The sequence below is a fragment of the Callithrix jacchus genome, chromosome 6 (genome assembly GCF_049354715.1).
Source record: "Callithrix jacchus isolate 240 chromosome 6, calJac240_pri, whole genome shotgun sequence".
In the NCBI taxonomy this organism is placed as follows: Eukaryota; Metazoa; Chordata; class Mammalia; order Primates; family Cebidae; genus Callithrix; species Callithrix jacchus.
In genome coordinates this window covers 92,611,613-92,638,509 of record NC_133507.1, presented here as the reverse complement: position 1 = coordinate 92,638,509, position 26,897 = coordinate 92,611,613, and the positions used below count along the sequence as shown (strand labels likewise).

Genomic DNA, 26,897 nt, shown 5'->3' with positions numbered 1-26,897 from the left:
CTATGAATATTTGTTGCACTTCTCTTTTGAAAATAAGTTTTCAAAGGCTGGGCGCTGTGGCTCAAGCCTGTAATCCCAGCACTTTGGAAGGCCAAGGCGGGTGGATCCCGAGGTCAAGAGATCGAGACCATCCTGGTCAACATGGTGAAACCCCGTCTCTACTAAAAATACAAAAAATTTGCTGTGCATGGTGGTGCGTGCCTGTAATCCCAGCTACTCAGGAGAATTGCCTGAACCCAGGAGGCGGAGGTTGCGGTGAGCTGAGATCGCACCATTGCGCTCCAGCCTAGGTAACAAGAGAGAAACTCCATCTCAAAAAAAAAATAAAGAAAAGAATTTTTTATTTATTTCTAATAAATGCTGAGGATGAGAAGGCTATGTCACAGATTGTATATTTTTACTTAACAAAGGGGAAAACAACTTCCAGATTTTCTTCTAAAGTGGTTTTAACACTTTATCCTCAAACATATGTGATAGGTCTGGTTATTCCATGTTTCTGTTAACATTTAAAATTGACAGGCATTTACACTGCAGCCATCCTGATGGATGTAATTTACTGTAGTAATGTAGTAGTAATTTATTGTAGTTTTGTGCTTCCCTGATGACTAATGAGGTTTAACTGTGCTGCCTAGTCTTGGCCTCAAGTTTACATGGTTTCTGAGTCAGCCAGAGATTTTAGCAGAATTTAAACATTGAATTTGCAGCTCCTCATCCCTATTTTTTAATCTAACATTTCCATTAAAATTGTGTTCATATTTTCTCTCAACTAGTATGAAATGTATTCAGGGCATTTGTCTTGTATCTGCTATAGGCGGCTATTCCATTAGTACAACTAGTCCAATAGTCCCATTCATTTCTGCAACTCTTATACCTATCAGTCAAATAAGAAATTTTAAAGGAGGATATCTGACTCTGATTGGGGGACTGAGAAAAACAGTATAGTGTGTTTCCATTTTACTAAATGTTTGTTAGAGAAATGAACTCCAAACACTGGTTCTGCCTAAGCTTACCACAGCTACTGAACCCATCCACATGGCTAGGATTAGTGAAAGCTTATATTTTCAGTGCTCAACTATGACTTAAACTAGTATAAGTAAAAAAAATTTAAAAAAATATTTACTACATGTTTAGAAAATTTTTAAATGTACACGTTAATTTAATATTTTAGATCAAAGTAAGTGGAAATTTTAATTTTAATTTTAATTTAATTTTAAAATTCAGAATTTAAATAATTCTGGACAGAGAATGGGAAACAAGATGGGTACACATAAAATAAGTACAATATGCAAAATGAAAAGATTTCAGGAGATACAATATTTTGTATTTGTACATATACAGCAACAAGAATAAACACGTCTTAAATTTTTATTCAGGTTAATATTTTATGAGTCTTTGTTTAGCCTATGATTAAAATCCATTTCAAAATCGTATTTCTTGTTTCCATTTGTATATAAAATGGGCTTTATATCTTATAAATTAATGTTGGCACAGCTAATCCAGGTTTTAGAAATAATATACATTATTTAACTTAAATAATAAATAAATGTTAAACTGTGATGATTTTACTGGTATATTGATTTTGTTATATGTGATTATTTTAAAAGTATATCATTTTGATTATATATTTTATGAAAGATTAAATGAAAAGAATACAACTATCTTTTCAACTTACTCTATGAGTATTTTAATACACTGAAAATCATATTAAACATAATACCACACTGGAAAAAGTTCTTTCTGTGTAACAAAACACAATTTTCTTTACAGTACAAACTAATTTCATAAAGCTTTTCCCATGTAGTCATCTCTTCTGATGATTTCATAGCATGTCATTCACTGAGAATTAATTATATGTCATCTTGTGATCTCAGTTTTATTTGTAGTATTATTTTCTGTTTTTCATGTAAATATGTTGTGTTCCCCTAAATAAACTTAATATTCTCAGGGAGCTTACATAGTAATTCAAACTTTTCCCACATAGAAACATACAAGAGACATACACATGTGATCTGTTGACTGCATACAAAAATGAGATCTATGTCTGTTTATAAATGTATCTATTCTAATATCATTTTTAGTTCTTAAATTTTCAGCATTTAAACTTAAATTAATCATTGAAATTAAATAAAGTTGAGTGTAAAAATTTCCATTTTTAAATTGACAAACAAAAAAATATGTTTTGTCAATATAAAAGTTGAATTGATAGTAGGCTAAAAACAAAGGTTTGGTATGAAAGCCAGCCAATGGCAGATTAGGCATGTCACAGGGAAGAGGGCCAATATGTCATATCTGGGAGAAGAGACTCAAGGAAAGCAAGAACCATATTTTAAACCCTGAGATAGATGCTAGTCCTGTTCCAAAGTATTACAGAAAGCTCAAGTCCCACTAAATATTTTCCTAAAATAGAATAGAGTATAAGGTGATTTTAAGGCATTTGCCTTTTGAATATCTTACATCCTCAATTATTACTATTATTATTTTTCAAATGGGTCTTGCCATGTTGCCAGGCTGAACTCCTGGACTCAAAGGATCCTCCTGCCTCAGCCTCCTGAGTAGTTGGGACTATAGCATGTGCCACGATGTCCAGTCGAACTCAATTTTTATTTTCTGTTTCAGTGTTTAACACAAAACTTAATGGTAATTCACAGCAAGAGGTACATAAAATTATACACAGTCATGCAACACATGATGATGTTTAGGCTGATAATAAACTACGTATATGATGGTAACCCTATAAGATTATAATGAAGCTAAAAAAATCCTATCACTTAGTGATGTTGTAGCCATCATAAGTCATATCGCAACCCAATACTCAAGTGTTTTTGGTGATGGTGGTATAAATGAACCTATTGCATTACCAGTCAAATGAAAGTATAGTATATACAATTATGTACAGTACATAATACTTGACAATGGTAATAAATAACTATGTTAGTGGTTTCTGTATTTATTATACTATAATTTTATCATTATTTAAAGTGTAATCCTTGAACTTATAAAAGAAAGGCATTAACTGCAAAACATTCTCAGACAGTTATTTCATGAGGTGTTCTAAAAGAAGTCATTATTATACTAGGAGATGACAGCTTCATGTGCATGATTGCCTTTGAAGACATTCCAGTGGGACGAGATATGGAGGTGGAAGACAGTGATATTGATGATCCTGACCCTGATCAGGCCTCGGCTAACATGTGTGTTAGTGTCTTTGTTTTCAACACAAAAGTTTTACAAGATAAAAAATAAAAATGCTACATATAGAAAAAAGCTTATAGAATAAGGGCATAAAGCAAATATTTTTATATAGCTGTACAATGTGTTTGGGTTTTGAGCTGTTATTACAAAATTCAAGAAGTCAAAAAACTAAAAATTTTATAAAGTAAAAAATTTATTGTAAGCTGAGGTTAACTTCTTATTAAAGAAAAAATATGAATTTAATATGGGCTAAGTGTATAGTGTTTATAAAGTCTATAGTAGTGTACAAAAACATCCTAGGCCTTCATATTTCCTCTCCACTTATTCAGACTCACCAAGAGCAACTTCCAATCCTGCATGCTACATTCATAGTAAGTGACCCATACAAATGTACCACATTTTATATCTTATACCGCATTTTCACTGTACCTTTTCTATGTATACATTTGCTTAGGAACACAAAGACATATCTTATGTATTATAATTGCCTTTAGTGTTTAGTGAAGTAATAGGCTATACAGATTTGTAGCTAAGGAGCAATAGGCTATACCATATAGCCTAGGTGTGTAGTAAGCTATCCTTTCTAGGTGTGTGTAAATACAGTCTATGATGTTTGTACAATGATGAAATTGTCTGATGATGTATTTTTCAGAATGTATCCCCATCAATAATGTGTATATGACTATACATTATAAACCAGGTACTACTTTTTTTGAAATATGACTATTTTGTTTAATAAAATATGATGTATGTCTAAAGAATTGCTGAATCCATAAGTCTGGTATCCATAATCTGTTCCTTCAATTAGCTGAACCTAAAAATTCAATCTTCAAAGTCTCTGAGACATTTTTATATGAAAAAAGGTCCTGTACTTAAAATATTTGACAACCAATTTTGTTTTTCTTTTTTCCAAATGACTGATTATTCTTTATGTTATTTGGTTAACGATAAAAATTTAGCACTAAAAATAAAATTTAGAGATCTTGTGGGCATCTCAGAAAATTCACCTCTAAAAGCAAAATAAAACAAAACATGATGCTTTAGATGTAAAGGCTCTATCTGCTACTAGCCTGAGGATTAAAAAAATTTGTTCTCTAAAAGTCCCTAGATCCATTTTGAGGGAAATGTTTTATTATTTTGCTATTGAACAATTTGTCTCCTAAAATCTTTTTATATCATATAACAAGGGCCACATGTAAAAATCAGGTCTCTACATCAGGTTCTATAGAAAAGTGAAAATGATGAATATAAGTGGTGAGATCTAAACATAATTTTTCAGGTGTGTAATTAGATTCCAAATATTTTCAGTGGGTATGTGTGTGTTTCTGTGTGTGGTGTGTATGTGTGTATTCTCTCAGGTTAAAGCAGCATTTTTGTTTAGAGAACATGAAAATGAGCATTTGCTTTGATCTAATTTTTTTAGAAGTGTAAAACATATTTCAAAAAATTTATTTCCTCTTAAGATAACTATTTGTTGTGTTTGCTTTACTAACTGGTTAAATTCTATAATAAAAATTTAATGCATATGTTACAAAAAACAAGATTAGCCCTTATATTTATTCCATTTCAAATTATGCCATATGTACATTCAAACATAATTATATATGTGGAGAGCTATGCTTTTCCACCCACAGTAAAATCTTGTTGATTCTCTAGAATATGTAAAAATAGCATATTAAATTCTGAATTATAAATATATTTAGTGCTAAGTATATATAGGTTGCTTGTGTTTGAAAGTGCTGAGATATTTAAATTTAGATATTATAAAATAGAAATGTGTTATAAAAACACTCACAGACGATATGGTTTATTAAAAATATTAAAATCTTTCTTTATTATTGCTCATATCTTCTCATCCTCTCAAATATGTGAGAGGAATCCCAGCATCCCTGAAGAGCTCTGTAGTCATTCTTTTCTTTATGTCAGAAATTACAATAGTAACTGCTGCAATAAAACAGGAATCTCGGCCAGACATGGTGGCTCACGCCTGTAATCCCAGCATTTTGTCAGGCCGAGGTGGGTGAATCACAAGGTCAGGAGTTCAAGGCCAGACTGGCCAACGTGGTGAACCTCATCTCTACTAAAAAATACAAAAATTATCTGGTCAGGGTGGCTCGTGCCTGTAATCCCAGCTACTTGGGAGGCTGAAGTAAGAGAATTGCTTGAACTGGGACCAGGGAGGCAGAGGTTGCAGTGAGCCGAGATAGAGTCATTGCACTCCAGCCAAGCGAGACTCCATCTCAAATAAAAAAATAAAATAAAATAAAATAAAGAAAAAAACCCAGAAATCTCTCAATGCGACAGGGATAAGAGGATCCTAAGTGGCATAGTCCACGTGGTGGCACTTAATTACTACACAAGCCAAGCATGGTTACTGTAACAGAGAGGAGATGCAAAGCTGTGATCAGAATACATTGACTCACAGAGATCTATGGTGTTGGCTAATCGACCATAGATTTCCTAGAAAAAAAAAATGTGATGGCAGTCTCTTACATTCTTTCTTGATCTGTGTGAGTAGTTCTAGATCTACTGAACAGAAATATAACTTGCCACCAAGACAGACTCATGGACCCTTAATTGTTTCCATTCTTGAGTAGTTTACGTACTAAGAATCTCTTGAATAAAGGAGAGGCTGGGTCCCCTTGAGGCTGGGTCATATTGAGGAAGGACATAATTTCTTTTTTTTTTTTGAGACGGAGTTTCGCTCTTGTTACCCAGGCTGGAGTGCAATGGCGCGATCTCAGCTCACCGCAACCTCTGCCTCCTGGGTTCAGGCAATTCTCCTGCCTCAGCCTCCTGAGTAGCTGGGATTACAGGCACGCGCCACCATGCCCAGCTAAGTTTTTGTATCTTTAGTAGAGACGGGGTTTCACCATGTTGACCAGGATGGTCTCGATCTCTTGACCTCGTGATCCACCCGCCTCGGCCTCCCAAAGTGCTGGGATTACAGGCTTGAGCCACCGCGCCTGGCTGACATAATTTCAATACATATATTTTGATTTCAATAGCTTTTGAGGTACAAGTAGGTCTTGGTTACATGGTTGAATTGTACAGTGATTAAGTCTAAGATTTTAGTGCAGTTATAGTGTAGTTTTTTCCAAAACTCCCACCCTCCCCCTTTCTAAATCTCCAATATCCATTGTACCACTCCACATGCCTTTGCATACCAAAAGCTTAGCTCCCATTTATAAGTTAGAACATATATTATTTGGTTTTCCATTTCTGAGTGACTCCGCTTAGGATAATGGCCTCTAGCTAGATACAAATTGTGCAATAGACGTTGTTTTTTTCTTTTTTTATGGTTGAGTAGTACCCCTTATTATATATGTGTACAGGTTTCTTTCTATATCAGAAAGATAATTTTTTCTTTGGGTAGATGATATAATGATGACTTTTCCTTTGGGTAGATACCTAGTAGTAGGATTGTTGAATTGAATAGTAGATCTACTTTAATTTATTGAGAAATCTTCATACTGTTTTTCATAGAGGTTGTACTACTTTACATTCCCAGCAGTGTCTAAGCAGTCCCTTTTAACCACATCCATGCCAACATCTATTGCTTTTTTTGTTTTTGACCTTTTAATCATCGCCATTTTGGCTGTATTAAGGTGATATCTCACTGTGGTTTTAAGTTGCACTGAGGAAGGACGTAATTGAGTGAAGAAGATGCTAGATCCCTCAAAGAAGGGCTAATTATTTTCACATAATTATGTCCCTGCAAAAATAATGGTTATAATGATTATCAAGGTTATGCAAAGCAGAACATGGCAAATTTAAAATGAAAGCAAATCTAAAAGATGTTTGCAACATTTAGACCTTTTGGAGAATAATAAGATCATATTTGAAATGAGGCACCTATGTAAATCAGGACACATGAAATAATTTAATTCATGAATTACAAACATTATCTGAATTTTCTCACTTAAATAAAACATATTTTTGTATCTTCAAAATCACAGTGAGAAACAATAGTTCTGATGGTCTTTTAAATTTGACTAGAATTTTGAAAAATTACTCTGTTTTCAGTATGTTCTTCCTGGGCCAAAATGAAAATACTATGCGCACCTTCTATGAGTCATTAGTTGAAAATAACTTCACTACTTTTTGTATAAAGAAATTTATTTCTTCCAAATTTATTATTTCTTCCAAAATAAATTTGGAAGAAATATTTATAAGTCAACTAAGACCCTTAACATGATTAACCAAGAGAAGGAGATACACACCTAGAGAAACTTAGTAAATATGACATAAAAGAATTACACTAAGTAACATAAAGTATTTATGTTAAGTGAAAATAGGTTAATTTATTACATTTTAAAAAAGATTTCAAAGTGGCTACAAAACAAACCCCAACAGTTTTCTGTATGTAGGAAATACATCTAAAGCAAAGTGATTGAGAAAGATTTAAAAGAGAGAAATAGAAAATAATTTGACAAACATGTGCAAATATTAATATAATAGAAGTCAGCTTTTCTGTATAGAAAGTCTCCAAAGGTCTTTATTATTCCCACCTTCATTACTTTTGAAGCTACATTAAAGATAAAGCTTTTCTCAGACTGTTCACTAATTAGCTAAAAAAAAAAAAATTCAACCAAACAACAACAAAAACCCATAACTTGATAAGCAGCTTCCTAAAGTAACACTGTGATCCCCTGAAATGTTAATATGAACAACCAGCTGGCAGAAGATGATAAGGATGCAGTAATATTTTTAATTGGTGCTTGTTCTGAACACATATTAGAATAGTTACAATACCAACTACATGAACAATTATTCCAATGTTAACAAAAAACAAATTTCTCTTAATTCATTATAACAAGGATAAAAAGTAAAGAAATTATGTAACCACAATTAGAGGCATCCTATTTAAATGAATATTTATTCTTTAAAATGGGAGAACAGTTACATTTTTTTGTGGTGATGGCACTTAATATAATAAATATGTTTGCTTATGAAAATAATTTTAATGCCAGTTTCAGTTTAATAAATAGAACAGATCCAAAGTTACATGCTTGGACAGTTAGCATGTTTTCTTAGCCTCTGTGATTTAGTGGAAAACTGATAGGAGACTTGAGTTGTAAAGTTAAATTTCCCACTAATCTAAATTATAATTTTAGAAGATAATTTCATTTTTGCAGAGCCCTTATTTTATTATTTATAAAATAAAAAATGTTCAACTAAATAATGTTCAATAGCAATGTTTGTTCTAACATTTTGAGGGGTTTTCACAATTCAGAATGTTTTATTGAAACATAATCAGTCATCTTGCATCACTTTCAGACCTTCCCTCCTTAAACTCGCAATACACACATCACAGGTCATAGATTTATATAAGCAAAGTATGTAAATTATACATCTATAACTAAAACAAATTTGCATAAATTAATATTCTTATTAAATCTGGAAGACACTATCCTGCTCATCTCTCATTTGCTTTAGTTTAAAGCATGTTACTCTTGACATCAGTTTCTCTTCTGCTGATCCTGCCCATAACCTCCTCACAAAGTATTTTTCTATTTTCTCTAATAATGTCTTTATCTAAAAAAAAAAAATTACACTTGACCCATTCAGTTAATATCACAAGTTACTAACAGTTTGAGATCCTCCATTTAACAAAATAAGTTTATCTTCATGCAGATCCATAATCCTTTTATAATAATTAATTTGTGGATACTTGCAGGTTTTATAAGCATCTGTGCATAAAGGTTGAACAATCACAAAATCTTCTTCTGTAGTTAAAGTATTTAACAAAGTTATTACTACAACTTTGTGATATACATATTATTAAGTAGATAAATAAATGGGAGAAATAGATCATAGCAAGCCTTAACATATTTTTTACTATTCCATAGCTCAGGTTCTTAATATTGAACAAGAAAGCAACAATTTAGAAGCTAAAAATATGGATGCTATCTAAAAGAGGGCAGTGTCAATTAGAAGAATCAGTGTTCAGGAATGAATGTCCTCCTTTCCCCACAAATAAAGGAAGAAAGAAAGAAAAGGAAACTGGAGATACCCTAGTGTAAACATCTTGAGAATGTCCATTTAAACAGTGACCCCCAATTAAATAAATAATGTATTTACTCATTTGCTGAGGTGGTATTCATTGAATACCTACTACTGAGTTCTTTCTACTTAATATTAATTAATGGGCACGGTTCTAGTCACTGAAGAATGCACTGAACAAGGAAGATGAAAATCTTCTCTAAAGATTTTTCATATTGTTATGATGAGCCAGGTAAAACAAGACAGAGAATTACAAGAATACACCAAATTTCATCTTCAGTTAAGAGGGGGACTGAATGTCTACCAACGATTCAAATATGCAGTATTTCACCTAAATAAAAAGAGCATTTGTTAGTCAAATAATAAAAGACTCTAAGTTTCAAAACTATTGAAATATTATATTGGTTGGGTCAGTGCTTCTGGAATCTCCAATACCACCCAGAACTCTGGTGATTCCTAGGACACATTGAACTCCATATAAAGTTGTGCTCACTTATAAGATTTATTACAGTGTAAGTATATGCAACAGGATCAGCAAAGGAAGAGTCCAGAGAAAACCATTCACAGTCCTATGATGCCCTCTCCCTCCTCTTAGAGGACCAGCTAGCATGCTCCGTTCATTGGCAGTGAAAAGTGCAGTAATGGGTCTGCCACAGCCCATTAGACACTCAGAGTCTGTGTCAGTTTGCTAGAGTTGCTATAACAAACTGCTGCACGGTGAATGGTTTGCATCAAAAATTTATTTTCTCACAATTTGGGAGGCTATAAATTTGAAATTAAGGTGTTGGTTTTCCCTATGTGTACATCTGTCCTAATTTCCCCTTGTAACACTAGTCGTATTGAATCAGAGCCCACCTTAATGACCTCATTTTAACTTTGTTGCCATTTAAAAGACCCCATCTACAAATACTGTCACATCCTGAGGTACTTTGAATTATAATTTCAACATATAAGGTTTGGGGGACATAATTCATCACATAACAGAGTCCTGGGTTTTTATGAGGGCTGATCATGTACACACCTGCTCTTAGCACATATCAAAATTCCAAACTCTTAGAAAGAAGACAGGCATTTAGCATAAACTGCATTATTTTCACAAACTGTACAGGCACAGTAAACTAGTCTTATCAGTTTGTGAATGGTTTGACTGCCGAATTCCCTGGCGCCAGCCAAGGGTGAACTTTGCAAGCAGGTTTTTCATTGTTTTTTAAAAATTACTATTATTATACTTTAATTTCTGGGATACTTGTGCAGTGTGCAGTTTTGTTACATAGGTATACATGTGCCATGGTGGTTTGTTGCATCCATCAACCTCTCATCTAGCTTTGAAGCCCCACATGTATTAGGTATTTGTCCTAATGCTCTCCCTCCCCTTGCCCCCCACCTCCTGACAGGTCCTGGTGTGTGATGTTCCCCTCCCTGTGTCCATGTGTTCTCATTGTTCAACTCCCACTTTTGAGTGAGAATGCGGTGTCTGGTTTTCTATTCCTGTGTTAGTTTGCTGAGACACATGCACATGTATGTTTATTGCAGCACTACTTACAATAGCAAAGACTTAGAACCAACCCAAATGCCCATCAGTGACAGACTGGATAAAGAAAATGTGGCACATATACACCATGGAATATTGTTCAGCCATAAAAAATGAGTTAATGTCCTTTGCAGGGACATGGATAAAGCAAGTGGGTTTTTCTAAAAAATTGCAGTATTGGGTCTACTGGGTTAAATTTTTGTGCATAGTTCAGCTGAAAAGTACAAAGCTGTATTAAATTTGTGGTATATTTTTATGCTAAATGTTGTATATAACTTATACAATGTGTACTGTAATTTTTAAACTTTGTTTTGATTTATAAAAAATACAAAAACTAAAATTTTATAGTTGAGTCCTTAAGTACCTTGGTCCATTTTACTCACTACTTTTGGTCTTTTTACTCATAATCTAAACATATTTTTTAAAATAACTGAAAATTATCTATGGGCTTTGCTTATAGTTGACAAAATACAAGTTTCTTTAATGAAAAACAGAGAGTAGTCCCACTGCTTCCCCCTCCGCACCCCCTCCCTACCTCCCGCACCCGCCAAACTTGATGTGACCCCGGCCCGACGCGGCGGCTGCCCCTCTCACCTTCCCGCGGGCCTCCCGCCACCCGCCCTGCACCCGCACCCACGAGCGCACCGCTCACTGCTCCCCTTTCCACTCTCCGCGGGGCGGGCGCGGCGCTCGCCCTAGGTTCCTTCCCGCCGCCCCCTCCCCTGCACCATGAGCAACCCCAAGCTGGACAGCGAACACGCGGAGGCACCGGCACCGGCTCCGGAGCGGGCTCCGGAGGAGCCCTGGAGGAGGAGGTCCGGACACTGTTTGTCAGCGGCCTCCCTGTGGACATTAAACCCAGAGAACTGTACTTGCTCTTCCTCCGTTCAAGGGGTATGAAGGCTCCCTGATAAAGATCACCGCGAGACAGCCTGTTGGTTTTGTGATCTTTGACAGCCGGGCAGGAGCAGAAGCAGCCGAGAACGCGTTGAACGGTATTCGCTTCGATCCTGAGAAACCACAGACACTGAGGCTAGAGTTTGCCAAAGCCAACACCAAGATGGCCAAAAGCAAGCTGATGGCGACTCCAAATCCCAGCAACATGCACCCCGCCCTAGGAGCACACTTGATTGCACAGGACCCCTATGACCTGATGGGGGCTGCTCTGATCCTTGCATCCCCAGAGGCCTGGGCCCCCTACCCTTTGTACACCACAGAGCTGACCCCAGCCATCTCCCATGCTGCGTTCACCTACCCAGCTGCCACTGCCGCCGCCGCCGCCCTCCATGCTCAGGTGCGCTGGTACCCTTCCTCTGACACCACCCAGCAAGGATGGAAGTACCGTCAGTTCTGTTAGTTCTTCAGTCTGGTCACCGGGGAGTTCGTTTTGGGAATCTATGGTGGTGCCGGAACAGGCGCCCTGAGCTCCCACCTTCCCCGGGCGGCCTGTACAGAGCTGCTGCTGCCCTCCAGAGACTGTGAATCCTAAACCTGACTCAGTGGACTGCTTCCTGTTCCCCTCCCTCCTCTTCCTCAGCCCTGTTCTGCACCCTCAAGCCTTTCTCCAATGCCTCCCAGGAGGATTTAGGGACCTTCTTGCTGGGGCATCCAGGTCCCGCTCAGAGGCCTCACAGGGACCCGGCAAGGCCTGACCTCCCGCCCAAACCTGATTCTGCAGCTCCCCCTCGAGAAAGCAAGGCGTTCGATTTTGCATGTTTTCTGGCATGAATGAAGACACTTACACTTGTGTATATGTGAATGTACAGTTTGTTCTCACACTGTCACCATAGCGACAGGTCCTGGCCCCCCGTGGTTCATCCTGTCTGGCCCCTCCTCACCCTGCCCCTGCACCCACCCCGCTTCAGGGAGGCCCCGAGCCCTGTGGCCCCATGCGCTTCCAGGCTTAGCTCCCACCTCCACCCAACAGATAGATGGGGTTTGCTTTTCGTTTCACACTGGGCTCCTCTGTTGCTGTCTTCTTGGGCCAGCCCCCTGCCCATCCTGTTCACCTCTCCACAGCGCACCCCGCCCGCCGCTACTCCGCGTTTCTTCCAAACCTCGAAACCAACCAGACCGTGAAAAGTATTTTTGTACCCTGTGTAACAAAATATTTATGCATCATAAAGGATTTTTCATGTGTGTACCATTAACTATTAAAGAGACCTCGTTCGCCCTGTCAGATAAGTTTAATGTTTAGTTTGAGGCATGAAGAAGAAAAGGGTTTTCGTTCTTCAGCAGTGAGCCTTTGTGTCAGGCATTTGTTTAAGAAAATGAAATGAAGGAAACATTGTGCAATGTTTTTTGTTTTGAGCATATAAGTGCTTTACTGTCAGCCGCAGCTGTGACTGTCTGGCTATTTCAGAGTCGGGAGCCGAGGTGGCTGTTGTCATTGCTGACCCTGTGAGAATGTGAAACTGGATAATATATGAAATGCAAAATAAAACAAAATCAAGATTAAAAAAAAAAAAAGAAAAACAGAGTAAAAATTTGGGAAAGGGGAGAGGAATCTCTGTTATCTCTGAAACAAAATAAAATTACATACAGAAAAAATCGTTTTATCCATTACCTGGAACACAATCTATGAAAAGGCTCTATCTGCTACAGAAAGAGAACACTAATTGCAGGTGCATAGCTTCTCAGATCTCCATTTTAGGGAGGATAAATTAGTGTAACTGCTTTGAGGAAAGCATGGCAATATCCCTAAGGAAAAAAGTCTGGAGAAGTGGGTATACTTTTTAATCCAGCAATCTATGAAGATGATGCTTATTGTAAAATGTTTGTAAAGTAAAACATTGAACATTCACAAAGAGAAGACTAGCTGAATAAATATGGTAGTTACAGAATTAAATATCACATCCATATGGTTAAAAACTAAAACAAATCCTAGTGTGCTTATATGAAATGATCTTCAAAATATATTACTCAGTTAAAAATGCACCAAGTGGAACTCTGAACACTTAATATTTTATAAGATATTTTTGCAAGTGTATGATAATACACAAACTACTGCTGTTTGCTTATGAGTTGACAGTGTTAGAACCTAGAATTAAAGAGTGAATTATTTTTCTATTTACTGTATAGAATTTTGCCTACACTTGTATTACTTTACCAATATAGAAGGTGACTTTTGTGGCTGGGCGCAGTGGCTCAAGCCTGTAATCCCAGCACTTTGGGAGGCTGAGGCGGGTGGATCATGAGATCAAGAGATCGAGATCATCCCGGTCAACATGATGAAACCCCGTCTCTACTAAAAATACAAAAAATTAGCTGGGCATGGTGGCGCATGCCTGTAATCCCAGTTACTCAGGAGGCTGAGGCAGGAGAATTGCCTGAACCCAGGAGGTGGAGGTTGCGGTGAGCCGAGATCGCGCCATTGCACTCCAGCCTGGGTAACAAGAGCTAAACTCCATCTCAAAAAAAAAAAAAAAAAGGTGACTTTTGTGCCCCTAAGGGCTATCAAATTGATTAAACCAACTGATAGAAGGATGAAGTTTAAGAAAAGCTATCATAGAAATAAATACATCTTGGAATTTAAAATAACAGAAAGGATCAGGTTTATCATTCAGACTCATGGACTCAGAGAACTTATCCAGTATCAAACTTTACTAACCATTTCAAGTCACTTGGAATCATGAGGCACAGGTAAGGAAAGGTGAGATCAGAATGTCTGTGTTGATTTCAGCTCACTAAGTCCAATCATACAACATCAAAGGCATTTCTGGCCCAAGTGAACAGATGAGCCTTCTATGAGGTATGCAGGTACCTCACTTTCATGAAAGAAGACAGATTATAAAACATTTATGTTTTCTGCAGAGTTACATATATAACATTTTCCAAGGAGCCATTATGCATAAATGCATATATTTCTGTTTGCTTACCATAAATAATTCCAGACAACTAAGCACATTCTGCTAAAAGCTCATCATAGGAAAAGACTCTTTTGTTAGAAAAAACACCTCTTATTGTTATTGTTGTTTTATTGGTAGATTTATCATTAGTATGTTTATAAGAGGATTAGTTCAACAAACTTGACTTCTTTATTTTCCAGGAGCATCCCCAGGAAAGGGAGAATGTATTGCAAAAATGCAACTTAACTTTTTCCTTTCCAGATGGCATAGATGAGTTTCACAGACATGCTAATCAAATATATTTACACTAGATCTTATACTAGATAAGAAATTAGTATTTAATACATAATGTAGTTGACATATTATTCTTTGTTCATCACAGATTACTAAAATAGATGAAAGTAAAGATAAATTTTGATAATAAAATGGCAAATTGAATCAGTGGATTGTTGAAGTGTATAAAATAGTTTAATGATTATATCTTTAACATGTGATATAGAATCAAGAAAACAAATTGTTATATCAGTCTTTTCATAACTTGCCTCTCACGCCTCTGCCAGGTTTTGTCAGGATCATGGTGCAGAGTATGGATGATGAAGCTCTATCCATGTGGTGGTTTTAATGTTGGTTTTCTAATTTTGTTCTAATTATATACTGGTGAAATCCAACATGAGAAGCAAACATATACATAGTTTTCAAGACTTAAGATGTAAGATATAATTTTACTTCAAAAAGTATATAAAAATGAGGAGAAAAAACAAGTGTTTGTTGGTTAGGAATAATCCCTTGTAACAGAGCCCATTTCAAAGCTTTATGATTACAGTCAAATTATTTAATTTCTTCAATCTCAGTGTTCCTCTTTGAAAAATAGAGATTATAATAACTGTCTCATAGTGTTAATGAAAGGGTTTCATACTTTGTCAGCTGACTACAGCAATGAATGATAGATTGTAACCACAGTTGTTCATTGCTATAAAATAAATTGTTTTAAAACCTAGCCACTCAAACCACAAACATTTAGCATCTCACAGTTTTTGCATCTTAGGAGTCTAGACACAGCCCAGCTGTGTGCATCTGGCTCAAAGTGAGTTACAAGACTGTGAGCAAACTGTTGGTCAGAGCTGAGGTCTCATCTGAAGGCTGAACTAAGAGACAATTTGATTCCTAGCCCCATCGAATGGGTGTAGGCAGAATTCAGTTCCTCAATGGCTACTGAATGAAACGCTCATGTTTGTCCTGGTTGTAGGCTAGAGGCCTCTCCCAGTTCCTTGCCATATGGACTTCTCCATAGATAGCTTACAACCTGGCAGCTGGCTTCATTCATAGTAAGTAAATGAGGGAGTAGAATAAGATGGGAAAGATGAAAGGGACATTTTGAAAGCCATCACTTTTACCACATAAAATTTGTTAAAAGCAAGTCACTAAGCCAAGTTCACTTTTAAGTGTTGGAGGTTACATAAGAGTATAAATATCACAAAGCAGGAATAATTTGGAACCATTATGAGGGCTGACTAACTACAATAGAATTACTGAGGAATAAGTGGGAGATACTATTATTTGTATTAACATAGTTCTACTGAAGATTGATTATATAACAGTAAATTGTTTACCCTTCACTTATATATAAAGTTAATAGACAGAAAGACTTGTTTTTATAATCTTTTTGGTAATATGACAAACTTTAAAAACAAACTACAGCCATTTGATTAATAAAACAAAAATACACATTTTGCTGGTTACTATTTTCCAGCTATTTTTCAAACCCTTTCCCCCTAAACACCCAACATTTATAACAGTGACTGGGATTGTAAGAGCAATTTACTTCAATAATTATAGTGTAAAAAGCAACAACAACAACAAAAAAAAAAAAAACCAAAAAACAGAAAATCCAGCTCCTCAATATCTTTCTGTGATTTAAAGCTGGATAACATGGTACAATGATCAAGACTACACAGAGATGGGTAGACTGATCACTATTAATCGTTGTCCCTATTGAGGCTACCCCATCAATGATACTATAAAATATGATAATTTTAGAGATGAGAAAACAAGTCATGAGTTGAAATAAATAGGATTTAAACACAGGCAATCTTACACCTGAGTCTGTACTATTAAAATTGTACCATATAATCCTAATGTCTCTTACTACCAAGAAATTTTCTCCACTTATGATATGTTATATGTCTAGCTACCTTACATTTAAAGCTTAAACTTAAAATGCATTTAACATTACTTTTTATTTTATATTTCACTTGAATTGTGTGTGTGTATGCATGCGTGTGCACGTGTGTTCACAGACAGAAAGATAGAGTATATATGAATAAGTTGGCCAACGAATATTTAATTTTGGCCCTTTATTTAAGGTCTGAACTATTCAACAAGTCAGAAGTCTGCCTTTGGTATCAGTTTTTCAATACCACTAAGATATATATATTACAAAGCAATGCAAACTATAATGCAGAGTATTTTAAAGAGTGAGATATTGGCAAAGATATATACCTATTTGTTTATCAGGCACTTTTTTAGACTTCACATTGTAATCATTACCATACATTTCTGGAAAAAAAATGCTTGAAAACCTTTGAAACTTTCTGTCATTTTAAAATGTTAATGTCAATTCCTCAAGTTTCTTAGTTTCACTCTATTACAAGTAATTCTATTACATTACAATATACTAGCTACTTTTACTAGCAATTTTAGATATGTTTTATGTGCAGACTGCCTTTTTGACTGTTAAATGAATTATGATCACTGCAATGTAATATCAAGAACATTTTATTATGTCTATTTTCTGATGAATTCATTAATATTAATGATTTTAAACTGTCAGGTTAAATTATTAAACTTTGACAATATAAGATTAAGAAGACAAGACAAGTAATTTTAAACAATTTTAAACAAAATTTTGCTTTTTATTTTTAATTTAAAAATAACTTGCTTAAAAAAAGAGATAAGGTTATTGTGAGATATCAGTCAACCAAATATTAATTAAAGGTGGCATTATTAAGAATATATGTCAAATATCAGATGAAAGCAAAAATAATCAAATTAATCGCTAAGTATTTAAGAAACTAAGAAAGTATACATAACTAATACAAATTAAAATAAATAGAATAAGAAAAGATTATGGCTAGATTGAATCCACATAAGAGTTCATTAATAAATATTGTGTTTAAAAAGTATAACTTAAATTGGAATGTTTTTTTTTAAATTAAAACCATCATTTCTATTTTTAGATTCAGAAATTAATTCAGCTTAATGGAATAGACAAAAATGGGGATCTGTGATGTTTAATACTACATATCATTGTGACTGAGATCCAGCACCCAGATATTTGGTCTAACATTCAGAATGTTTCTATGAGGGTGTTTTCTGGATGAAATTAACATTTAAAACAGTGGACACTGAGTCAAGTAGATTGCCCTCCATAATATGAGTGGGTCTTATCCAGTCAGTTGTAGGCCTTAATGAAACAAGTACCAATTTCCCCCAAGCAAGAAGAAATTCTGCCAACAGACTGCCTTTGGATTCAAACAGCAACTCTTTCTCAGCTTGCTGGGCAACTGGTATATGTAGAGACCTCTCTATATATATAGAGAGAGGAAGAGACACACACACACACACACACACACACACACACACACATCCCTTGTTGGTTCTGTTTTATTGAAAATCTTGACCAACACAGGATCCTAAAGATCTTATGTTTTGTTTCTCAATAAAATATTGAGAATAGACATAGGAGGTAGTAAAACTCAAACATTTAAATCTTTGGCTTATATACTTACATTAAGAAATAATAAACAAAAACGAAGCAAAGCTGGGAGTAAAGTGGTTATTATATATAAGCCAGGGCTTTGGGTTATAAATAATAGGAAACAATCCTGGCTAACCTAGACAGAAAAGATTTGGGAAAGCTCAGAGAATATATAAGAAGGTTTGATATCCAATTTGAGGAAAATGGAACAGAAACAAGGAGAGGAAACACAGTATCAAGCCACAGATGTAGTTGGATTAAAATGTTGTTGCTTGTGCTGTGACCAGACATGAAGCCTGACTTCATGGTCCTTAACTGTACAAGAAACTTTTAATTAATTCCTTTTCAGAATACAAAGTCACATGCCCATGACCTTGTTCCATGGTGTGACAAATGAAAATACGGTAACAAATGATATTGAACACCTATCAACATTTATATATGTGGAATTTTCTCCAAATAAAGTGATTAGCTAAAGAATTAAAAACGCTACAAGGATTATCACAAGTAAAACTGAGTTTTATTTCCTCTCAAGACAAGATAACAGGGAGAAGATATGCCCTGAAAATGTAAAAATCAAACAAAATATATGAAGCAAAAATTTTCAAGGCAGTCGGAAGAATAGATGATCTCTGTAAAACAATAAACAAAACAGGCGAGGCAGACTGATAAAACTTGAAAGAACTTTCAAACCATGGCATAGGGAGGGAGGATCCAGATGGAGCTCATCTGACTCCCTGAGTTCAGGAAACAGAACTCAGAGCCCAGAAAGGCAGATGTGGCTAGAGTATGGGAAAGAAAAGTAGAGAGAGGAGAGCTGCATAGAACATGAACTTAAGAACTCTCGAGATGTGCAGAGAATTATCTTTGAGTGTTTCCTGCCTATTTGTCAGAACTCTGAGAAAACTACCATATGCCATGGAAAAAATCACTCAAAAGGGATAGTGCTGAGCTTTCACAAACAACTGTAATCATTACATGTTCCCACCAGATAAGCTGGGAAAACTTCTGATAGATGAGTCATTGGGTGTGCAGAATAAAGCAATAATTAATCCTATACTGAGGTCTCTTCTGGTCTTCTCTAACAGATCTCAAAAGACCCCAAAGGAGCAAATTTTTTCCTAATAACTTTTTTTTTATCACAGAAAATGTTTTTTATATTTATTGAAACAGCACTTTGAGTTAAACAGATTTTTATTGTATCGATCTTGCACATATGTAAAAAAAATGTGTGAAACAAATTGGTTAAGTATTAATTATAACTTCATATTCTGAATCCAACTCTTCTGAATCACTTTTCAAACCACAGTCATTGAAGTCTCCATTTTTTCCCATAACGTCACCTGAGGCTTGTCAAGAGTACTGGTTATACAGCACTTCTTCAAAGAGTGCTCCAACACTGTCTTCTGTTTAATAGCAGCAGGGAGCTTGGGGCAAAACGATGTTTGATGCCTTAACGACAGTCCTGCTCGATGCATGAATCGGTCACACAAGCCTCTTGTGGCTCTGAATTTTGTTTCATCAATTCCCAGGGTTTTGCCAATTTCTCCTGCCTTCAATTGCATTGCTTGGTTTGCATGTGTCTCACTAATAAAATGTAGTACATCTTCGTCTACTTGTGGGTATCTACTTTTCTTAGGTCCTGTAAAACATTTTGTTGTTGCTTTGCAGGAAGATATGGAATTTCGATCATTTCTCCAATGATGAATATTTGCGTCACTGATAACAAATGTATGCCCCGCTGCTCTGTTTCCATGCTTTTCTGCATACACAATAACTTTTCATTGCTGAATCATAGTGTAATCTTTTTGAAGACATTTTAAAATGTCTATTAAATCTGACACATTTGATTCCAACAATACACATGTTGGTTAAAGGGATTACACGTTGACAAGCTGTAAATTTGCACATGTACAAGGTAGGAGAATTACATGACTATCACCTGGTTGACAGTAATGAGAAGCATCCCAATTTCTGACAAGTTAAACTGGGGAGAAAAATGAACATTTTAGGGCTAATAAAATATGGTTTTTCAAGCCTTTAATGTTTACCAGATCTGCACCAGTGTGAGAAAATAAGCCCAAAAGCCAAGGAATAAGTGTCTAAGTAGAAAGCTAGTGAAACAAAAGATTATCCTTAAGATGAAATTTATAATAGTCCAATTTGGTTTTAATTCCCTTTATTTTTATATGGCTTACATTTTATATGGCATACTTAAAATCCATTAGAAATGTTCTTCAGTCATTAGTAAATTTCAAAGTCAAGTCACTAAGAGACAGAAGCTAGCAACTGCCTTTCATCCTTCACGAGTACAGAACTATGTCTGGGGTGAGTGGCCTTCGTCAGCAGGTGCCCTCCTTTGGCGAGTAGCTCTGATTCTGTATGGAGGGGAGGAAGTGTCTTCTTCAGTTTCAGACCCTGAAGGTTCATGATCTCCCGCTTGGGATCCTGTGTCTCCCACCAGTTCCCGGAGAAACTTGAATTTTGATAAAAAAAGATGCCATACAAAATACCAACCGCACACCATCAGCAGCAGGACGATCAGCAGCGTGGCCACGAACACAAGTAGGGTCAGCCCGACGCTGTGCCACATCTTGGGGGCAGGAGGACGGTCGGCTCAAGTCGACGGGCGCGGACGGCGGTGGGCGCAAGCGGCGGTGCGTCCTGAGCTTCAGTGGAGGGCGCCGGGCGCGGCTGGGCGCCAGGGCGGCATGGGCGGCTGGCGCCCTCTCGGCAGCGCCCCCACGGGGCGGGGCGGCGCAAAGGCGGGCACCGCGGGACCGCCCGCCAGCCTGCCGGATCCCCTAACCTCCTGGCTAGCCAGAGCGCCCGAGGCAGGCGGGACGCCAGGCGCCTCTAGTCTTTCATCGCCCTGGGAAGCCGAGACCGCGGCTCCCGGAGACCCTGGCTGCGGCCGGATGCGCTTCCATGGCGGACTCTGCACGCCTGTGGGGAGAACGGAAGGTGAACTCGGGGACACACCGCGGCCTCAAGGCCCCTCGTCGCTGTCCACCCAAGGGTCCCTGAGCCTCTAGGGATGCCAGCTGTCAGCGTCTCCCAGACAGTACTGTAGCTACTTCTCGGCCCTAGGTCCCCTCCTGCTGCGGCAGCTCATCAGAGAGCTTATCTCCTCCGTGGCGCGGGGGCGGCTCTCCTAATAACGTTAGAAGGCACTGATTCCAGCTATTAGTCTTCAAGTTGGCCAGCTGAAGTTCCAAATATCATAGAACAGAGATCAACTGTCTCCTTTGTGCCTCAACTGAATCTCCAAACCCAGTGAGAAACCACTAGATACAATAAGCAATTAATGTTGTTTTAATCCTAAAGTTCTGGAGAAATTGATTTTTCACCTATAGATTATTAACCCAACTTGTTTTTTAGTTCATAGGTCTTTGAATTGGTACAGGCAGTATCCAAATAGCTGTCCATGGACATAATGGCAGAATACGAAACACCATATTTTAAGCCTAATCACATTACTGAATGAGGCTTTTGGTTCTCTTAGGAGAGGTAAGTGTGTTTTCAATATAGGAGCGTTGTAAATCATTGGAATCAGAAAGTGATCTTTGGTAGATTTTTGAGGCAATGAGCCCTATGGATGGGAGCCTTAGTGTATACATACCCTTATGTAGTTTCCTTCCACGTTAGACAATAGCAAATGTTATGCTACCAAATACTTGAGAAGCACATAAGCACATTAATATCTACTCCCTCTTGATGCTGGGAGTCTTGAGACTAAAATGTAAAACCATATTGCCTAATCTTCTGGAGAATGAACACATGTAGACGGTGGTCCTGCATCTCAATCATTCCACTGGTTTTGTTGTTGTTCTGAGAGCCCAGATGTGAGTGAGGCCATCCTAGATGACCCAGCCCTACTTAAGCAAGAGCAAACCTAAACAACACCAGGGAACCCAGAGAACTGTGAGAAATAACAAATAATTGTTTAAAGTCACTAAATTTGGGAAATGATTATGTAGACAAAGACAGTAAAGTCTCTGAAAAGACCCCAAGGTTCATAAAACCTCAGACACATATTCTTCTAACTTTTCCAAGAATATAACAAATTCTGCTTTACATATAAATATCATAGATATGTTATCTACACCATAGACTTTTTCTTTTCCATTTGCTTTCTTTATAAATAGAACTCACCTATTTGATGTGGATTTTTCTTTCTTTTTCTTTTTTAAGAATTCATTTTTCTGGCTTACCTGTTTTCTCTGGAAATTCAAGCTTGTCATCCACCATTGTCAGGTTCTCACAGCAATGATTCCCTCCAACTCTGTTCTTTTAAAAGTAGGCAAGATGAGGAAGAGCTCAAAGGTTTGAAAGTTTTCTTCTTTAACGTTTCTCAAATCCACTCTCTGCATGTCTAAAAATCATGAAGTCTCCCAGACCTTTACTTTCATTCCCACAAATCTGCCTTCCAAATTGTTGCCAGAGTGTTCTTCTAGAATAAGAATTTGCTTAAAATTTTTCAGTGGGTCCTCACTCATGTCTGACTGGGTCAGGAAACAAAATTTAACTTAGCGCTCACTAAGTGCTTGCTCAGCACTATGTTAGGTGCTGTGCATACAAGCCAACACTTGCACTAAAGGAATTTACATTCTAGTAGAGAGAGACTGACAAGTAAACAGATATTCTTACTGTAATGTGATAATGTTAAGATGGAGAGAAGCACAGAGGGAGAGAATTTGTCAAAAGCTTCTAACACTTGAATTGTTTTAAAGGCTGATTAGAATTAGCCAAGCAGTGAAGTGCAAGGGCCTGTCAGGCAGAAGGGACGGCACAAAGACACAGAATCATGCATGAATAAGCAGGCCCTATGTAGACAGCTAACCACAAACAGTTATGTGTCATTTGAGGTTCAATTCTGAAAGGCGGTATTGGGGAGTTATGTCTCAGAAACAGAAAAAGGGGCTGTGAGAAGTAGTATAATAGTATCCCAAAGACATCTATGTCCTTGTTTCCAAGACTCGTGAGTATGTGAATATCAAGGAGGAATTAAGATTGCTGATGGAATTAAGGTTGCTAATCAGCTGATCTTAAGATAGATAAATTAGCTTGGATAACCCAGATCGACCCAATGTAATCACAAAGATTCTTTAATTGTAGAAGGGAAGGAGGCAGAGGCCTGAGTCAGAGAGATTCGAAGATGCTACATTGCTAGATTTCAAGGGTGAGGAAGAGGGAACTTCTATAAACTGGAAAGGGGAAGAACATAGGTTGTGACCCAGAGCTTACAGACAGAACACAGCACTTCCCATACACTGGTTTCAGCTCAGTGAGATTCTCTTTGGACCACTAACCTCCATCACTGTTAAGATAATAGATTTGTGGTAATTTATGGTAAGTCACTACATATGTGATAATTTGTTAGCAATAAGAAACTGATTCAGAAATCAAGTAACAGAGGCTATTACACACTTTGCACTGAGGGCAGTTGGGAGTTTAAAATGAGGAAGAAAAAAAATGGTCAGTTTGCCACCCAAGGTCAAATAGATAAAAGATGGATCATTAGGGTAGATGATGGCAGGGAGATGTTATAAGCCTGTGGCAATGGTGCACACAAGCAAAATATGATTAGCTGCTTAACCAGGGGAGTAGAGTAGGAATAGGTAGAATGGGATCAATTAATTTTAGTGATAAAATTACTGGTACTTAGGGACCAACGGAACATGGGAGATAAGAGGAAAAAGAAGTATCTAGAAGCATTCCTCAGTTTCTGGCTTGGGTAGATGGTGGTATTGTCAATGAGATGGGAAATGCAAGAAGAAGCCTTTGTTTTTTCCTGTTTTGATGAAGGATGTGTGTGTTTTGAGATTTCAGTAGATTGAATTTGAGTAGATTGTGGGACATCTATATGGAAGCTGGGAATAGATTATATACCAAGCTTTCAAATTTGAAATTTAAGAGTACTAAGCACATGTGTGGAATTAAAACAGAGCTGAGTGTACTAAGAAAACAGCCGCAAAAACCACCATTTAATAGCAATTGTTATTCTTCCTCAATCTTTGAAAAATCAAGGGTAATCAGTGATAAGACTATTACAATAAATAAATATTTAAAGGGTGTTAAGCATAGTATCTGGAGGTTAGTACATTCTCAAGAAATAGTGTTATTACTAGTCGGGCCAGAAATAAAGATGAAATTTCAGCTGTGGTCCTCTCAGATCAGGCCTCTAGGACCAAGCATTCATAGAAAGAATATATGAAGTTAGTCTAAACACCAAGTGGGTCTAGTTCGCTTCTTACAGGCCGGGGCCATATTTCACTCACGGCTGTGTCCTATCCAGTGCCTAGCTCAATGACTGGCCCAAAGGGTCGAGCACTTTATGCATTTCAGCTGGAGGGTTGGAGAGACAGAGGGAAATAGGATCGAGCAGCAGGAGCAGAGAGGAGGCAGTGGGAGAGCGGTAAAGAGCGCTAGAAAGGAGAAGGAAGCCTAGGGGACAGAGGAGGCAGGAGGAAGACAATGAGCCCCTTAGGGAGCCAACCCCTCTGCCTTGTGGACCTGATGTGGGAAGAAGCTGTGGGAGCCTGGGCATGGGGTGTGGTCTCTATGAGGGAAGATGTAGAATGGGCAAAAACAGTCACTCGGGAATTTGTATAGAACGGAACAGTGCTCCTTGGAGGCCAGGAGAAATTAGCCAGCTACCGACCAAAATAGCTTATACGTTTTCGTTAGGATTGGCTGAGGGGTGATGGTTTCAGAGAGGGAAGAAGTTTCCACTGTGGTCCTCTCAGATCAGGCCTCTAGGGTCGATTTCTCCAACTCTGCGGGAGCTCTCGGGCCCAGCGCGAGCCACGCCCCTCCCCCTCAGGAGGCCACCGCCCTTCTGGAACCGCTGCCGTTAGGATTCTGGAACGCTGCGGGTAGAGGCTGCGGTCGTGAGGCCCTGGCCTTTCCTGGTCGAGTCCGGACAGAGGGGCAACCACATGCAAGGGAAGGAGAGCGGAGGGGCCCGTGCCGACCATGGAGCTGTACCTCAGCGCTGCTCCAAGCCTGACCATGTCCCGTCACCAAGACGGTCGCCAGCGTCCTGGCCGCAGACAGAGAGCAGTGCGGAGACGTGAGTGGCCTCAAGCCGGGTGGCGTCTTCCTCTGGCGGCCGCAGGCATGGTGGGGAGCGGGGCAGGGATCGCCACTCACGCAAGGGTCGCGAGGCTCCCAACTGTCCCGCTTCAGGAGGCCGCCCTCTTGGGGCGCCCGGGGGCGGTGGCGGTGACTCGGACTGTACCCGCCTCAACTGGTAAGCGCGGGACGCCTGGGGAGCTGGTGACCCGGGAAGCGGGAGGATTTCAGGAGGCCTTGAACCCTGCCTGACTGTGTGATTCCTCGGTATCTTTGGTTGGAGTGGAAGTAGATTGGTCTAAACGAGAGGAATACTGCCTAAGAGGAAATAACAAAACTCTCCAATTGTGTCTGACAGGGTGTGCACAACACCCACTTTGTTGGAGCTGCTCAGCTACTGGATCTACCGCTCGGGGTCAAGCTGCCTGTGATCCCCGGAAGCAATGCTGTGTACTATACTACAAATATCGGTGAAAAGGTGAACGAGTTTTTATCGTTTTCTTTCCTTTAGCCTTTACTACTTTCTGTTCAATTCAGAGGCTGCATCATACAACATCCATTCAAGGAATTTGCCTCAACAGTCACAGGAAAAAAAAAAAATCTGACCGAAGGTATTGTTTAGAATGCATATGAAGCATTTTCATCTAATATGATTTGGACATAATCATAGGCCAGAAAGTTTAAATTCTTAGTCCTTAATTTACAATTCATGGTACCATATTAATCTTCCTTATAATAAAACTTCATATATACTTACATAGTAAGTTTTGATGTACCTAGAAATATGTTTGGGACGTGAAAGGCTATTAGTGCTAGCTGCCATTTAATTATGTGTATTACTTTAACTGACCATCTTGGACGAAACTCTCTTCACAGGACACATTATTTTGTTTTGAGTTGAATACTGTTTTAAACAAATAAATTAAAAAAAAAAAAGAACTAAAACAGTGGGAGTTAAAATGAGTTAGTATGTTAGTACTTTAACCTCATTTCAATGAAAGAAAGGCCTGCCTCGATGAGGAAGAGACTCCATAATGTGCCCCAGCCTTTTCATCCAGTATTGTCTCCAACCAGAGGCTCAGTTCTTTAAGTGATGTCTTTTACACCTACCCATGAATACGAGGCTAATACTTCTGTATTTTGTCAACTTTGCCCCCAAACCTGGCATACTCTGTCTTCTTCTCCCCAGTCTATGAGTCTGAGATATCTTTTAAGAAACCCTGAACTGTTATAGCCACTCGCCCCCACCCAATTAATTGATCTTTGCTTAGGATTCATGTTGACCTGGATTTGTACGATCTCTTATACAAACCATGCTTAATTGTACTGGATTATAGTGTGTACGTCCCTTAAGCCTTTTCATGTTTTAGTCCTCAACTCCAAACCTACCCCCATACCTCCTCAGCCTTTGACTAAGTAGTCAATGTTGAAGGAGGTTTAGTACATTCTTATTGACTTGTTGCTTTTATCAATTTTGCAGAAAGTT

The 26,897-nt window shown here is 37.9% G+C and overlaps 1 long non-coding RNA gene and 3 pseudogenes across 3 annotated transcripts in view; 2 read left to right on the top strand and 2 right to left on the bottom strand.

Annotated features, from left to right (window-relative positions):
* Positions 1–1,560: 1,560 nt before the first annotated feature.
* LOC103793816 (uncharacterized) lies at positions 1,561–26,897 on the bottom strand. Its single transcript, XR_004744703.3, has 3 exons — positions 26,801–26,897; positions 14,758–14,865; positions 1,561–2,397 (listed from the first exon to the last, which is right to left on the bottom strand). It is a non-coding gene; the product is annotated as an uncharacterized LOC103793816 (long non-coding RNA).
* Positions 11,459–12,399, top strand: LOC100406596 (RNA-binding protein with multiple splicing 2 pseudogene; annotated as a pseudogene).
* Positions 19,511–21,397, bottom strand: LOC144576806 (small integral membrane protein 13 pseudogene; annotated as a pseudogene). Its single transcript, XR_013519352.1, has one exon. The product of XR_013519352.1 is annotated as a small integral membrane protein 13 pseudogene (transcript).
* Positions 25,827–26,897, top strand: part of LOC100389795 (fibrous sheath-interacting protein 2-like) — a 43,525-nt pseudogene continuing 42,454 nt past the window's right edge. The window contains exon 1 of the transcript XR_013519351.1: positions 25,827–25,889. The product of XR_013519351.1 is annotated as a fibrous sheath-interacting protein 2-like (transcript). The remainder of the gene's footprint in view (positions 25,890–26,897) is intronic.